This window comes from Schistocerca piceifrons, chromosome 3 (genome assembly GCF_021461385.2).
Source record: "Schistocerca piceifrons isolate TAMUIC-IGC-003096 chromosome 3, iqSchPice1.1, whole genome shotgun sequence".
Taxonomy (NCBI): domain Eukaryota; kingdom Metazoa; phylum Arthropoda; class Insecta; order Orthoptera; family Acrididae; genus Schistocerca; species Schistocerca piceifrons.
The window spans coordinates 204,038,327-204,055,902 of record NC_060140.1 but is presented as its reverse complement, the minus strand read 5'-3'; the positions used below and the strand labels follow the sequence as shown (position 1 = coordinate 204,055,902).

Below are 17,576 nucleotides of genomic sequence, written 5' to 3'. Positions count from 1 at the left end.
CTGTACAAGCGAGAATAGTACAGAATTTTATTACCTACTAGCACCTAATCATAAAAACAATCAGAGTTAGCCAGGATGCTATGGTAATGTAATTCCAACTTGTTATTCTACGTGAACTGTACGTTTTGTTTTTATGTCTAAATATTTCCAGATCCTCTAATATATTCAAAATATGGCTTTTTTTCTTTTTTGTGAAGTATTTTCAAATTTTCTGAAAGGCATGTGCTGCTGAGCCCCTCTTCGCGTAATCCAGCTGTTAACGCAGAGCGGGGATTATTTGAGTAAAGGTGTTCATGAAATCTTATTTGAAATGACCTACCGGTTGTATTTCTTAGGGCAATCATTGAATGTAATGCAGTGTACACCGGCTTCACTATATTTATTCACCACAGCTTTTTCCTTGTGCCTGGGTTTTCTGCCTATATCTGAAAATGTAATATACGCTGGAATAATGTTTTTGGTTGTCATATGTCTGCCATTTTGTTGCCCCCAGATATGGTATTCCACAAAAAATAGAGCGTTCCCTTGTCTTCTCGGCTGGTCTAAGCGTTATAAAATCCGACTCTAATGCTCCATGAGAAAGAGGATTTCTGTTTTCCAGTATGCGTCTGTTAATGGCGTCAACAAATTCAGGATCGTAACCGTTTTAATACGCTATATACTGTATAACCTCATATTCAGCCACTTGAGCTTCTCTGGTCAGGGGCACTTCATAAATACGGCTTAACATGGCTCGGAATGCTGCGGATTTATATTTCATTGGGTGACATGACTGCCTGTGTATGACAAGATCTGTCGTGGCTGGCTTTCGGTAAATATCGAAGCCTATATTTCTATTTTTGCGGTCACTTGGAGGTCCAAACACGGTAAGGTGTCATTCTCAGCGCACTGCCCAGTGATCTGTACCTTTGGTTCAAACTATTTAGATCCCGAAGAAATTGGTCACTTTCAACATTATTACCATCATATAATATGAAAACATCGTCGACGTATCTATTCCATAAAATTAATCTTCTAGCACGATGAGGGAATTTTGTCAAAAATTCTTGCTCAAAGTTAGTCATAAAAATATTTGCTATGCAATAGGAAAGTCGAGAGCCCATGGCTATGCCTGCTTCTTGTGAATAAATATCATCCCTGAATTTGAAATAATTAACAGATAAAACAATTTTTAACTAAGCAAGCATTTCTTCCATCTAGGAGGCAGAAGAAATGCTTGCTTTATTAAAAATAAGCTGCACGAGTTCTTTAATGATTATAAAGAATCCGCCTCGATTGCAAATAGTAACCGGATGTTGACCTAGGTTTCGGCGCGGATAACCACGTCTTCTTCGGAACACATTAAAACTACAAACTGCCTATAGAGGCATGGTCCAACATTAATATAGAACGCCCAAAAGGGCAAAGGACTCGCATAAAATGTAAAATAAACGGTACGTGTGCACCATATCAATAGCTGTAGTTAGTTCAAACGTCAGAAGCGTACTTCCTCACTCCAGACAACGTTCGGTGGGTCGCGGGTTCTCAGTTTGTAGTTTTAGTGTGTTCCGAAGAAGGCGTGGTTATCCGCGCCGAAACCTAGGTCAACATCCGGTTTCTATTTGTAATCGAGGCGGATTCTTTATAATCATGAAATTATTCACGACTGCTGACGCGCTGCAATGTTAAAAGTTCATAAGTTCTTTTCCTTTCGCCCGCCATAACACTGACGACATTCTGTGAATAGTAACTTTTGACTAGGACCGATGGGCATGCCTGTGATCTTTTAACATTATGAGTATATATTAGACAGTCCTTTACTAATTATAATATCTGTAAAAAGTGGTGACACTGTACTTTGCTTTTTACCACGTACGTTCACCTGATGATGCGGCTTACAGCGGTAGTGTTTTAATACACAACAATTTTACCAGCTGTGAGCGGAATTCTTCCTGACATCAAGCTGCGCGTCTGGTCGCCCATACACATCTCCGTAGACTTGGTTCACTTCTGTCAGTTTGACCCCACAGTTGCCTCAGCGCCAGTTTTGGATAGTGTCATTTTGTCACGTAGGGTACACTTAAACCATGGTGGGTCGAATATAGGCGGTGGTTGGTCACATTAACGAGACTGGGCCGTGTACATGCGAACGTGTTGAGGTTCAAATGGCTCTGAGCACTATGGGACTTAACTTCTGAGGTCATCAGTCCCCTAGAACTTAGAACTACTCAAGCCTAACTAACCTAAGGACATCACACACATCCATGCCCGAGGCAGGATTCGAACCTGCGACCGTATCGGTCGCGCGGTTCCAGACTGAAGCGCCTACGGACCGCTCGGTCACACCGCCCGGCGAAGGTGTTGAGGAAGACAGCACACGGCAAGTTGGAAAAGAGAGGTTGCGAGAGGGAAAGAGGGAGATACATACGTACGTATGATAATGCCCTTTCCTCGAAAATTTCTCTCCTTCGTACCTCTTTTGTGTTACCACAGATGAGTCACTGATCTCATTTGTACTAACATTGCAGTAGACGTGAGGTGCCTCTTTGCATCCACTGCTCTGAGTTGAATGCATAAGTTCTAATTTATGTTCACCAACCTGCAGTCATCTATAGTTGCAGAAAACAGCACGTAGGTCGTGAATTCGTTATCTTGAAAAAGCACTCCGTCTGCAGGCCACGAGTGGCCTACCGGGACCATCCGACCGCCGTGTCATCCTCAGTAGAGGATGCGGATAGGAGGGGCGTGGGGTCAGCACACCGCTCTCCCGGTCGTTATGATGGTATTCTTGACCGAAGCCGCTACTGTTCGGTCGAGTAGCTCCTCAATTGGCATCACGAGGCTGAGTCTACCCCCAAAAATGGCAACAGCGCATGGCGGCCCGGATGGTCACCCATCCAAGTGCCGACCACGCCCGACAGCGCTTAACCGGTGTAACCACTGCGGTAAGGCTGTTGCCCCGTTATCTTGAGACCGCAATAAATTCATAGCGGGGAATTGATATTTTAAAAATAATTAAATTTGTAATTTGTTTGTTTATACGGGATGCCACTCGATTTTTGATAGCAGAACACGAGAAACTGCACAATTACATTATACTTTAGAGTCACACATAATTTCCATTCTTCAACAAAATAATGAACTGCGTATTTCCGTAAATACTATCACGCTGTTCACAACTACATGTCCAAATAACCAGAGTTTGTTAATAAAGTCTTAACTGACACCGACTGCGCCAGACGACACGTCTGCCCTCCGACACTGCCCAACCAGCTTACAGCCGAACCACTTTTCCCGCCATCCCGCTATCCGCAGATCACCGAAATGCTTCTTCTACCTTTTCGTTTAGCACTTGTTTGCTATTCTGCTGGTTATTAATACTTGTGAAATAATGAAACGATAGCAAGGTATTGAGAGATGCTTTAATATAAAATGCAAGTGAATACGCTGTTTAGTTTTTCTAATATTAATAACAGAAGATTATCATTTCTCGGGTAACTTCCGAACGCATCAACCAATCGCGGAGAAGGATCACAATGTAGGCGGTCTTTCTCACAATACTCGTAACGCACAAACCATCTGTTATCGGTACCTCACACCACATTGCATCTTTCCACTGCCGCCTTCTTAAAGGCTCTAAGAAGAGCTTCTTGTACCTGAATGCTATGACTGCAAAGCCAGCAATATTACAAGCAAGGAGAATGTTAGCGTCTTCACCGACATACTCTTGCGACAAGGTAATTCCGTCCTTGTTTGTTCTTAATGTCCATTAACCCTTTATTAGGTGCTACGTGCCTTATGCCGACAGAGCGGCGTAGGCCGTGTACCGTACAGCCCCTTAGATGTACCCGATCCGCCTTCAGATAGCTACGGATTGCGTCTCTGCGCTTTTTGCTTCTGCCGCTCTGTCACTCAAGCCCCGCCAAACTAGTACTGAAATGTCTCCGACCTTCTTTGCGAAATGGGGAACTTTCCTTGGCTAAGAAGGTTTTCCAGTTCCACTCAGCTTCGGAACTGCTGTCCAACGAAATCTTGTGGACTCCATTCTTTGTCATTCTTTGTCGTGACGTGCTAACGGACGAAGGAATAATTAACAAATCAACAATGCATATATGTACGAGGGTAATCCCAAAAGTAAGGTCTCCTATTTTTTTATACGTACATAGACCTGTTTATTTCTACAATGATTTACATCAGTTTACAGCTTGAACATTCAGCTATTTTTCGACATAATCATCATTTCTGTCGATGCATTTTTGTAGACGCTGTGGCAGTTTTTGTAAGCCCATGTCATACCAGGTCGCCGCCATGCTGTTCACAAAGTTATGAACCTCTTCTTTCACCTCGTCGTCGGAGCTGAATCGTTTTCTGGCCAAATGTTCTTTTAACTTAGGGATCAGGTGATAGTCACTGGGCGCCAAGTCCGGACTATAGGATGGGTGGGTGATTATGTTCCACTGAAACTGTTACAGGAGAGCAACGGTTTGCCGAGCGATGTGTGGGCGAGCGTTGTCATGTAGAATGTGTACGCCCTTGCTCAGCATTTCTCTTCTCCGGTTCTGAATTGCCCGTTTGAGTTTTTTCAGAGTTCACACTACCTGTCGGCGTTAACTGTGATCCCAGTGGGCAAAAGGTCAACCAACAATACCCCTTTCCGATCCCAAAATACGGTTTTCATGATTTTACAGGCAGACTGTGTTTCCAGAATGATATTTTCACTCTGCAGCGGAGTGTGCGCTGATATGAAACTTCCTGGCAGACTAAAACTGTGTGCCCGACCAAGACTCGAACTCGGGACCTTTGCCTTTCGCGGGCAAGTGCTCTACCAACTGAGCTACCGAAGCACGACTCGCACCCGGTGCTCACAGCTTTACTTCTGCCAGTACCTCGTCTCCTACCTTCCAAACTTTACAGAAGCTCTCCTGCGAACCTTGCAGAACTAGCACTCCTGAAAGAAAGGATACTGTGGAGACATGGCTTAGCCACAGCCTGGGGGGATGTTTCCAGAATGATATTTTCACTCTGCAGCGGAGTGTGCGCTGATATGAAACTTCCTGGCAGATTAAAACTGTGTGCCCGACCGAGACTCGAACTCGGGACCTTTGCTTTTCGCGGGCAAGTGCTCTATCATAGTTTGGAAGCTAGGAGACGAGATACTGGCAGAAGTAAAGCTGTGAGCACCGGGCGCGAGTCGTGCTTCGGTAGCTCAGTTGGTAGAACACTTGCCCGCGAAAGGCAAAGGTCCCGAGTTCGAGTCTCGGTCGGGCACACAGTTTTAATCTGCCAGGAAGTTTCAGACTGTGTTTGTTTGAATTTCAGCGGCTTTGGCGAAGAAGGATGCCGCCAGTGGCTTGTTCTCAGGTGTAAAGTGGTATGCCCAGGTTTCGTCACCCGTGACAATTGAGTCCAGAAAGTTGTCCTGTTCGGCTGCAAGGCGGCGAAGAAATGCGCGGGAAGCATCCACTCGTTGCCGAATGTGGCACTCAGTCAGCATGCGCGGCACCCCTCTTGCGCACACCTTCCGGTAGTTCAAAGTTTTCGTTAATGTTCTGTGAGCGGTGCTTCGGGAAACCTCAGGAACCAACGTGCAGAGATCATCCACGGTGATCCGCGGATCTTCACACATGCTTTGCTCAACCTTGTGCACTGTCTCCTCAGAAATTGACGGTCTCCCGCTCCTTTGTTCGTCGTGAATTTCGGTCCGACCAGCTGCAAACTCTCTACACCACTTACGAAAGTTTTTGACATCCATGCACGACTCACCATACACTTCCGTCAGTTGGCGATGGATTTCAATCGGCGCAGTGCCCTTTGCGTTCAAAAACCGAATAACTGCGCGCAATTCGCACTTGGCGGTAACATCCGACGGGAGCTCCATTCTCAACGGCTGCCAAGACAGCGCCTCAGCGCAGCATACGCTTGTTTACACACAGCGAGTGAAGCACTCTTCATAACAGTGTAACCAACTGCCGCACACAGTTCTGTACTTATGAAAAAAATAGACCTTACTTTTGGGATTACCCTCGTAGCTACGCCTTCTTTAAGACGTTTAACAATTGTTATGTTACAGTAAGCGTTTAAAATTTTAGCTTTACGGTTCGAGTCTTCAAAATGGCCACATAGCATAGAATTAAAAAGATAATGCTGGTCATGAAGAAGTAAGAAACAACAGAAATCATAAACTGTTCCCGATTGAAGCGACGATGTAAACCTACGTTATGCAAAACCGAAGTGAACCATCAGTCATACTCAGAATTTACATTCTTCACGGATGGGAGTTTAATAGACGGTTGACGAAGAACACGTAATGACAGTGCGCTATAAGTAATGGAAAATATTTTAGTATTGGAAAGCGAAGTGTGGGAAACCTGTTCGAAACAACGCTGTCCGAGGCAATGATCCATACTGAACGATTGTGGAAAGGTTGGAAGATGCAAACGAAAGAAAACTGAAAACCGTCTGAAATGTGGACATTTCTTTTCCTTTCTGAAGGTGCTGTGGCATCTTACTGTAATGTGTAAAGGGGACGACCAAAATGTTTCGGTTAAAAGACCGAACAGTCCAGAATCGGTATGCCAACTAGGCAGACTCACTGTGATCGTTGTGGTAATCATCCTGCCGACACACCTGGCTGAAGATACCCGTTTGATAAAACATCGCTCCTGCTGTGTGAATAAGCCTGTAACTACGTGCTGCACGTACATACATACATAAATACATTAATCCTTGTTCGATAGATCATGAATACGACATTTCGTAATGATGTGGAACATGTCACTTTAACATACAAAATAATTAATTTTTTTTTTTTTTTTTTTTTACGGTTACTACTTCATATCGAAGAATTCATCTATTGAGTAGAGGGACTTGTCATTCAGAAATTCTTTTGATTTGCTTTTAAATGTTGGTTGGCTATCTGTCAGACTTTTAATACTATTTGGCAAATGACCACAGATTTTTGTGGCAGCATAATTCACCCCTTTCTGTGCCAAACTGAGATTTAATCCAGAATGGTGAATATCATCCTTTCTTCTAGTGTTGTAGCTAAGCACTTTGCTGTTATTTTTGAATTGGGATGGGTTATTAATGACAAATTTCGTAAGTGAATATATGTATTGCGAAGGTACTGTGAATATCCCGAGTTCCTTAAATAAATGTCTGCAAGGTGATCTTGGGTGGGCTCCAGCTATTATTCTGATTACACGCTTTTGTGCAGTGAATACTTTCCCTCTTAATGACGAATTGCCCCAAAATATGATGCCATATGAAAGCAATGAATGAAAATAGGCATAGTAGACTAATTTACTGATATGTTTATTACCAAAATTTGCAATAACCCTAATAGCATAAGTAGCTGAACCTAACCGTTTCAGCAGATCATCAATGCGTTTCTTCGAATTCAATTTCTCATCAATGCATACACCCAGAAATTTTGAGTATTCTACCTTAGCAACAGACTTCCGTTCATAGTCTATATTTATCAATGGTGTTATGCCATTTACTGTACAGAATTGTATAAACAGTGTTTTCTCAAAATTTAGTGAGAGTACATTTGCAGAGAACGACTTAATAATTTACTGAAAGACATTATTTGCATGTTCCTCAGCTTCTTGGGTGTGATTACTATACTTGTACCATCAGCAAAAAGAACTAACTCTCCATCTTAATGAATATAGAGTGGCAAGTCATTAATACATATTAAGAACAATAACGGACCCAAGACTGAACCCTGTGGGAAACCATTCTTAATACCTCCCCAGTTAGAAGGCCCTGCTGGTTTTTGTAGACTATCTGTACTGTTAAGTTCAACCTTCTGCATTCTTCCAATTACGTATGAATTAAACAATTTGTGCACTGTCCCACTCATACCACAATACCTAAGCTTATCTAGAAGGATTTCATGTTTCATACAATCAAAAGCCTTTGAGAGATCACAAAATATCCCAATGGGCGATGTTCGGTTATTCATTGCATTTAATATTTGATCAGTGAAAGCATATATAGCGTTTTCTGTTGGAAAGCCTTTCTGAAAACTAAACTGACATTTTGTTAGTACTTCGTTTTTACAAATATGTGATGCTACTCTTGAATACATTACTTTTTCAAGAATTTTAGATAAAGCTGTCAGAAATGAGATTGGGCGGTAGTTTTTAGCATCAGATCTATCCCCTTTTTTATGCAATGGTTTAACAATAGCATATTTCAGGCTATCTGGGAAAATTACCCATCTGACAGGAATCATCGACCCTTCAAGATCTTTCTTGAGGGACCGAAGTCGCGATAATCGCTTGGGGAGAGATCAGGACTATGGGGTGGGCGCACAAGTATCTCCCACTTGAGTTGGAGTAACTTCTGCATTACGACATTTGAGACATGGGGACGTGCGTTAGCAAGAACTTGGCGCACCATTCCACAACAGGGGTTTTCGACAGACATACTATCCCATACACATTCTTCATCCTCTGATAGATTTCTACCAGTGTTTGTCCTTCGGCAGCCAACTAAAGAATAGTGACACGTTGGTTCTGTTTAGATGCATTTCGTAATAACGTAGCAGTAGTCCCTTTCCCACATTTACCTTACACACGTCGGAGAGTCGTAAATGACTCACTAACCCCTTTCCTACACCTCGATGTTTATATACCTGCATCGGAGTTGCGCTATGTTGCATAAGAGGTGCGTCAATAAAGTAATGACACGGATGTGAAAAAAACGTTGCTTACCGTTTTAGTCAACTTTAGTGTTGTCTCCTTCAAAGTAGTTCCCTTCTGATTGCACACCCTTTTTCCAGCGCTTCTGCCATTGGTGGTATCATTTCTGGAACTCATCTTCTGTAATATCCTCCAAGATCCTCGTCACAGCTTTTTGGACATATTGTGTTGTTTGAAAATGGTGTCCCTTGGCCGCCGTTTTGATTCTTGGAAATAGAAAAAAGTCGCACGGAGCGATATCTGGTGAATAAGGTGGCTGTGGTAGTACTGAAATTTGTTTTGAGGTTAAAAATTGTTGTACTGACAGCGCAGTATGGGATGGCGCATTATCGCGATGCAGAATCCAATCATCAGCAATGTTGGCACGGACACGAAGAACTCTTTTACGAAGCCTTTCTAAAATTTCTTTGTAGTAATATTGGTTAACTGTTTGTTCAGGAGGCACCCACTCTTTATGAACAATTCCCTTGGAATCAAAGAAGCACAGAAGCATGCATTTCACTTTTGACTTTGACATGCGACCTTTTTTTGGTCTGGGTGATCCCTTTGAGCACCATTGCGAACATCAGCGTTTTGTCTCTGGCTCATACAGTTTTTGCACAAATCTTTCTCATACCAAAATCTTCAGTTATTAATAGACGAACCATTTCTCGAATGATGTTCAGTTCTTCTGCAACCATTTTCACGGATAATCTTCGATCACATCGTCCGAGTATAGGCATCCTGGCCAAGTTGACATCCGTCCGTGAGGTTGATGGTAGTCCAGTGCAGTCTTCATCTTCAATATTTGTTCTGCCTTCACTAAACATTTTATTCCAACGAAAAAGCTCTTGACATAACCTCCTCTCCAAATGCCTTCTGAAGCTTAACGTAAGTTGTCGTCTCGTTTTCACCTAATTTAACGCAAATAGAAATGGCGTACCGTTGAGCAATATTATGCAGTTCCATTTCCGTGACCAGAGACACAAACACGTGTTAACTTATTACAGCACAACTCATGACTCAGCAGTTGCATCGATGTGCCGTTTGGACTAGAAGCAGCTTATAGACCAAGGTCAAAGATATTGTGCCTACGCAAGCCTGCAGGGTTGCGGCGTCTTGCAAAGAAAATAAGTCTCATTACTTTATTGTCGTACCTCGTATACCCTGCAACAATGCCCTTAAGTGGAAAATTTTTGATCGGCCCTTACGTTTTTATTTCCAAATTATGGGAATCATCTACTGAACAACCAAGACCTTTGTCATAATGAAATCTCTGTCTCTGTCTCTCTCTCTCTCTCTCTCTCTCTCTCTGTGTGTGTGTGTGTGTGTGTGTGTGTGTGTGTGTGTGTGTGTGTGTTTCTGTCTCTGGCTGTGCTTCTGTCTCTGGCTCTGTCTCAAAGACGTTTTGCTGTTTTTTTCGTACCATGAGTTGGACACTATCACTCAAGTTATTGTGAAAATGAACCAATATGTTTATTTATCATTCGAGATTACTAAGTGTTGCCTTCCCCCTCGCATCTTCATTGTGTGTATGCTGCACAGGGCTGCATGCATCTGTTTCTGTTTTTCGCTAACGCTCAGGTATCCTTTCGCACCTTGACTGTCCCGCTAAATCACTCGATCGTAGTCCTATGGACAACGTCTGGGAGACCTTGGAACAAGAAGAAAACGTAGAAATAAACATCCTTTCAATTCGAAAGGTCTCCGGATCTAATCATCAATGAGCGGCTTCAGCAGGATATGGCAACCTGAAGGAAAACCTGTTGACTCTCTTCCTAGCTGAAGTGAGGCCATTATCTAAGCTAGACGTGGTGTTACAAGGTATTAGCATGATGTCTTCTGGAAAAGACTAATCTTTTGTCCGATGTATGTTAACTGTAGTACTGAATCCACCGGCAGGTTAGACGTAATCTTGTCAGATGAAATAGATAATAACGGTTCTCAGTGGAGGACAAGGCTACGTCGAAAAACAAGCGTGCATGCCTAGCCGATATTAACGTGAGCAGTTTCGTTTCTCACCATCATTTCTGGCGTTCCGTATTTCAGCCGGTAAGAACGGAACCATTAAAGAATCACTTTGTTCTCCGTCTGTCTGTCTGTCTGTTCGACTATTCAAAACTCTTTTCTCAGGAACGCGTAGACGAATCAAGTTTCAATTTATGTCACATTATTAGGTCTACATTCTCTTGGCGATGTAAAATGTGAAGCTTCAAAGTCAATGCAATCGAAAGATGCGGCCATTTCTGTCACTTGTTTTGACACTAGTAAACTCAGGCATCAAAACGTACAGTTTACTTCCCGTTGACCTAGAATCGAGAAATTTGACATGAAGCAAGGCTTTACACTACAACCAAAGGAAAACAATCCGAAAATTGATAATCTGTAATTATATTACACGAAAGGGATATTTTTTTGTCATTTCTTAACAGACTGTCTGTCCGTTCGCCTGTTAATATCCTTTTTTCTCAGGAATGAGGGGACTTATCAAGTTGAAATTTATGTCACATAAAAACATCTGTGGTCAGTTGGCGGTGTAACAAACGTTAGCTTGTAAGTCAATGCACTCAAAACATACGGCCATTTATGTCACACATTTTGATACTCGCAACCTCACTTACCGAAACTTATACGTACTTCCCCTTGCTGTAGAAAGGCGAAATTTGGCAAGAAGCAAAGTTTCGCTCAAAAAGTAATCATCATACGAAAAAATGTTTTGTCATTTGTTATCATACTGTCTGTCTGTCCGTCTGTCTGTTAAATCCTCTTTTTCTCAGGCAAATAGTGGCGGCTATAGTCCTTTGGTGAGGTAAAAATTTTAAGCTTCTAAGTCAGTGCAAGCAAAAGTTACGGCCACTCGCAAACTCACTGATTAAAAAGCTACAAGGTACTTCCTCTTGACGTAGAGTCATTAAATTTGCCAAGAAGAAAGGTTTCACACCATAACTGAGGGAAGAACTCAGAAAACTATTAATTTATTACATCACAGAAGAAAATATTTTTTGTTATTTGATATTCAGCTCCAAAATTGAAATTAAAAAAATTCTCGGAAGTCTTGGAATTCTTGGGACCGATATTTTGTCAGTATAAATGACGATAACAAATAAACATCGTCGAGATTTTCGATTCCCGATATGGATGAACTTTCTGTACAGATAACTAAGACATAATTAAGTCCATACGGAACCCCCAGTGAGTGAGTCCTACTCACGCATGGCCATTTTTTTCATGTTTTTCTCGTGTCCTGTTCTGCTGCGTGTCTTCGCCTAAAGCGGCGGCTACTTGAGGCTAGCTCTGCGCTAAGAACACTTTTAAAGAGATATGCTAAAATGACGGGAAAGACGTTACAAATGACGGAAAAGATATTAGAGACTGATACTTAGTCGGCACAGTAATATTTAAATGGGCCACTGATTTCATTACACAATGATTCAGGAACGAAATGTCGCTCTCACTTTACGTATTTATTGTTAGATTAAACTAAACTCCGCCCGAACAGGACATGAAGGCCCAACGGCACCGACCGGCCGCCGTGTCATCCTCAGCCCACAGGTGTTACTGGATGCGGATTGGAGGGCATGTGGTCAGCACACTGCCCTCTCAGCCATATGTCAGTTTACGAGACCAGAGCTGCTACTTCACAGTCGGGAATAAGCTCCAGCTTATTAAGCCTCTCCCAGTGGCTTGGACGACCTCAGTATTGGGACAAGGCTGGTTCTGGCATGGTTTGCCTTACAAGGGCTGAGTGCACCCCGCTTGCCAACAGCGCTGGGCAGACTGAATGGTCACCCACCCAAGTGCTAGACCAGCCCAACAGTGCTTAACTTCGATGATCTGACGGGAACCGGTGTTACCACTGTGGTACAGCCATTGGCCTTATTGTTAGATTGGTGCATAAAAATTTAAGATCGAAAGTAACTTTCGCATGATGTTTCACTTTCGCATGATGTGACACTTGGACCATTCCTAGAAAGAGCTGCTACAGTATAGTGCAGGAAGTAACTGTCAGAAAAAGCGGTGACATGAGCAGAAATCACATTTTTATGAGAAGACACTGAAGTCACAGCGAGTTATGATGGTTCCCTGGCCATAACAAAAGACGGGACATGGTTCTTAATAGGACACGTGATCGCCACAGACAACGTGTCCCATGCTGGCCAAAATATCGTTAAGAAGTTTCTGTGATAGGGCGTTCCATTCCTCCACAAGCGCGGTTGACAGCTACTGCATGAGGATGTCCTGAAGGGCATCTTCCCACTGCACCTCACACATGCTTGATGAGGCTCATGTCTGAGGAACATGCAGGTCAGTCCATTGGCCGAATATCCCCTTGTTCAAAGAGCTGCTCCACCTCCGCAGTTCGATTCAGCCGTGCATTTTCATCAATGAAAATGAAGTCACGGCTGAATGCAGCCCTAAAAAGACACGTATAATGAAAGAATACTGTGTCACATAACTTTGATCAGAGCGTGTATGGGGTTCAAAGATCTGGATGTCACTACGCCAATGAAGCAATATGCCTTCCAACACCATGCTACCTGCACCACTGAAACGATCATGATCGACAGTGTTCCTGGGTGGGTTACGTGCTTCCACCTCGCGCCATATGACCGTCTGTAATGCGCCCAGGAAGTCTGTCGAACATGATCGTTTTGGCGGTCCAGGTGTTATGCTTTGGCGAGCCTTAACGTTGCATGGTTGTACAAACTACCAAATCTTTGACCACAACATGTAACACCATAGCTAAGACACTACCTATCTTTTGCTGATTCATTTAACTTTCTGTTTTGTTCAACATTCCATCGCTGAACTTCCGTAATTATTGTATGATTGGTTCGGTACTGTATAAAAATGTGTACTTCATTTCTTTGTAAAAACTTTGATGTCCTGGTTTAATCCTATGCAATGTATTGCCTTTATTAGTTAAACACTTTGCCTTACTTGGAGGGAAACAAAAATTATTATATATAACTGAAAATTTGTTCAAATAATTTTATGTTGAATTGTCAATATGCGCAAATGTTCCGTTTTATTTAAAATATTTGGTTGCTGCTATGTAATTACTGACCTTCACTTAGGGCTTTTGGTTCAAATGGCTCTGAGCACTATGGGACTTAACTTCGGAGGTCATCAGTCCCCTAGAACTTAGAACTACTTAAACCTAACTAACTCTTAGGGCTTTTAGTTTATTGTAAGAGGAAAAGGTGTTGTGGTTCCCCTCGGGAACGGAATCATGCAGCGCGCGCAAAATGTGGTTGGCATGAAGGGAGAGGTGGAACAATGAGTTAGTCGGACACGAGTTACTGAACCGCCAACAGCTCATGTAACAACAGTGGATTGTGCTGGTGCCGAGAGAGGCTTTTTGTGCTGGTTTCCACTGTGCCAAGGCTTCAGATGGATGGATCAATATGCTAGCTCTGTTTTGGAAATGGTATCTATCATCGCCACCAAGAAATGACAGAACTTTATCATTATCATCTGCTGATCCACCTACCAGGACGTAGTCGCCACCGCATTGCGCAATCACTGCAACGGAAATAAGGAGTTGTAGAAATGTAAAGTGAAGGATCAGTTTATGTGGATGTTTTATTTGTTTCAAATAATAAGGTAAAACAAAAACTATACTTTGAAATGGCTCTGAGCACTATGCGACTTAACATCTGAGGTCATCAGTCGCCTAGAACGTAGAACTAATTAAACCTAACTAACCTAAGGACATCACACACATCCATGCCTGAGGCTATACTTTGAAATCTTACCTTGAATTATCTCCTGTCACATAACCACTTAGGATCCTTTCCATGCTAAATATGCTTACCGAGTGTTCATGTTGTGAAAACATTATAGCCCAGTTGTTAACTAAATAATGCAAATTAAATATAGTAAGAGGAAAGTAACAGAATTCAAAGTTAATGTAGCAAAAGTGTGTGAGATAGTAAACGATGTTTCCTGAAGGTATTTTCGCAATTGAAACTGCTTGTTTCAATGTTTGTGGGCTTTCAAAAAGCATAAAGTGAATAATTTATTTTAAAGTTCAAAAAATGGTTCAAATGGTTCTGAGCACTATGGGACTTAACATCTGTGGTCATCAGTCACCTAGAACTTAGAACTACTTAAACCTAACTAACCTAAGGACATCACACAACACCCAGTCACCACGAGGCAGAGAAAATCCCTGACCCCGCCGGGAATCGAACCCGGGAACTCGGGCGCGGGAAGCGAGAACGCTGCCGCACGACCACGAGCTGCGGACTATTTTAAAGTAATGAAATAGTAAAAATAGGTATTAAAACAATTTGCTCTCAGTTTCAAAACAAAGTGTTTTCAAAACTGTGGCTCATAGTGTTTTGCACAGTAAGGAATCATAGTGCAGCCTGTTAAAAAATGCAAAAAGGTGAGTCATTGTTTTATAATTTTGTCAGTTTGTTTCCCAGTGCACGGTCGCAGGTTCGAATCCTGCCGTGGGCATGGATGTGTGTGATGTCCTTAGGTTAGTTAGGTTTAAGTAGTTCTAAGTTCTAGGGGACTTATGACCTCAGCAGTTGAGTCCCATAGTGCTCAGAGCCATTTGAACCATTTTTTTTGTCCCAGTGCAGTAAAAGTTAAAAACTATCACTGTTGAAAGTTATATATTCATATTTGCTGAATTCTTGGTCCCTATGTATGTTAAAGAATATATTGCCAGTTTAACAGGTTCCACATTCTGTCTTTTGTGCTCACTGATAGAATATCATAAACAGAAAGAGCTTTACCTATAAAAATAGTAATTATTAACAGAAAGAGCTTTACCTATAAAAACACTAACTTCTTTTCATCAGAGAACTGTGCGAAATTGTTTGCTAGTGAACTCTATTTAATTTTCGTGTCAGGTGGAAAAGTATTTGGTAAAGAGAGACTAAATTCATGCCCAATTTTATAATTCTACAGTAAACTTTAATAGTATTGTTATGGGAACTATTCGGTTTGAGTAAGCCCGGAATGCAAAAGTGTGTGTCATTATATGTTATGCTTATGCAAATAGGTTTGTTCTGCTATAACTGCCAGCACTCTCTTTAACGTTAACATATGCTTGTGACCGTGTTCATTGTACTCTCATGTGGGAAAGAATAGTCTGTGTCTATCCATTGAAATTACTTAAATCTATTTTTTGAACAGGAGTTTTACACATTCTTATGGCTAATTAGGCTGGCGACCGTTTTCGTTTATCATTTGATCAATTTAAATCGGTAAAATATTATGTGTTACTTGTATAATTACGTAATTCTGACTTTACGTCCGATAGGCAACCTCCTTTAGGCACATCACGGTCAAAACAACAAAATTCCTTTCAGAGGGTAACATGTCTAAATGCCATAATTGATTAACAAAATGGTTTCGTTGTATGTACTGTCTCCAGCCTTTGAAGTTATGGTATAACAGTAGCAGAGGTAGTGTTATAAACACACTCTCCAGTCACCGCAATGGTGGTAGTGTACTTCTTTTCCATGTGCGTCTTTTGAGCGGTGCTCTCGGCTGTGACTTCATTTTCATGGATGGCAGTGCGTGACCGAATCGAACTCCGAATGTGCAGAAACTGTTGCAACGAGGGGATGTTCGGTGAATGGGCTGTCCTGCCCGTTGCCCAGACGTAAATCCCATCGAGCACGTATGGGATCCGGTGGGGAGACGTATTGGAGCATGTGCACATGCGCTAAGAAACATCCAGTAGCTGTTAGTCACGCTGCTGAAAAAAGTCTTACCAACCATGTAGCTATGGAGCACGTTGCAGAGCATGTATTGCTGTGCTTGGTGGTCACGCCCTATCAGAAACCATATCCCTCCTTTTGTAACGTACAGGGAACCATAAAAAATCGCCGTAACTTCAGCGTAATTATTGTCTTTCGATATCGGCTTCTGACACACTGCTCAATATTTACAGCCGAGCTCTTCGCCCTGTATCAGGCCACGGAGTACATCCGGCGACACAAACTTTTCAATTGAACCCTCTGCTCAGACTCACTCAGCGCACTTCAAAGTCTATGTGCGCTATACATCGCCCATCCCTTAGTGCAGCGGGTCCAGGAAAACTGTCACTTGCTCACTCTTGGTGGAGCCAGTGTGATGTTTCTGTAGGTTCCTGGTCATGTCGGTCGAAGGCTGCAGTCCTCGCACCTCAGCCCGCTAGTTCCTATATTCCCTCCGGTGATCTCTGTGTTGCCGTCTGTCAGGAGGTGGTGTCCGTTTGGCATCACCAATAGTCCTTCCTTCACGGGAATGAGTTCCGGCTTATTAAGCGTCTCCCAGCGGCTTGGACGACCTCCTCTCGACCCTTTCGCCGGGAAGAGGTCATTTTAACTAGGTTGCGTATTGGGCACTGCCTTTTTAGCCCTCGCCATTTGCTAAGCGACGCTACCCCACCACTTTGTACACATCGCGCTCATGTTTTAAGTGTCCGCCACTTCCTGACGTAATGCCCATTTTTTAACCGTTTACTTTCCCGCTTAGGTTTGCCGTCTGAGTTATCGGCCGTTTTAGCAAATGACGCGCGGGCTGTCGACCGCGTTTTACTTTTTATCCGCCAAAGCAATACGGCGAAGGTCATTTAATTTTTAGTTATGGACCTCCGTTTCTGTATGGTCTCTTTTTTTAACCTTTTCTACAAGTGCCTATTTTTAGCTATCTTCTCTGATGTCAATTGGGATCTCCGTCTTCGTGTTCTATAGTTTTGACTTGGGCGCGTAGGACGCCAGCTGCTTTTTGCGCCCTAAAGCAAAGCAAAACAAACAGACAAACATATTTCTTTCACTTATTTGTACTATACTGTAGCAATTCTCTGTATGCATGATCCAAGTTTCATCGATGTATGTTGCTTGGCTCCGAAGTGTCATCCGAAAGTAACTTTCCTCCCTAACTTTTGTACGCTAGTGT

General features: G+C 42.5%; 1 protein-coding gene and 1 pseudogene across 1 annotated transcript in view; one reads left to right on the top strand and one right to left on the bottom strand.

Moving 5' to 3' along the window:
- LOC124788514 overlaps positions 1–17,576 on the top strand; it is a 367,862-nt gene that overhangs the window by 202,249 nt on the left and 148,037 nt on the right. The gene's annotated exons all lie outside the window — the stretch shown is intronic.
- On the bottom strand, positions 12,427–12,544 carry LOC124790748 (annotated as a pseudogene).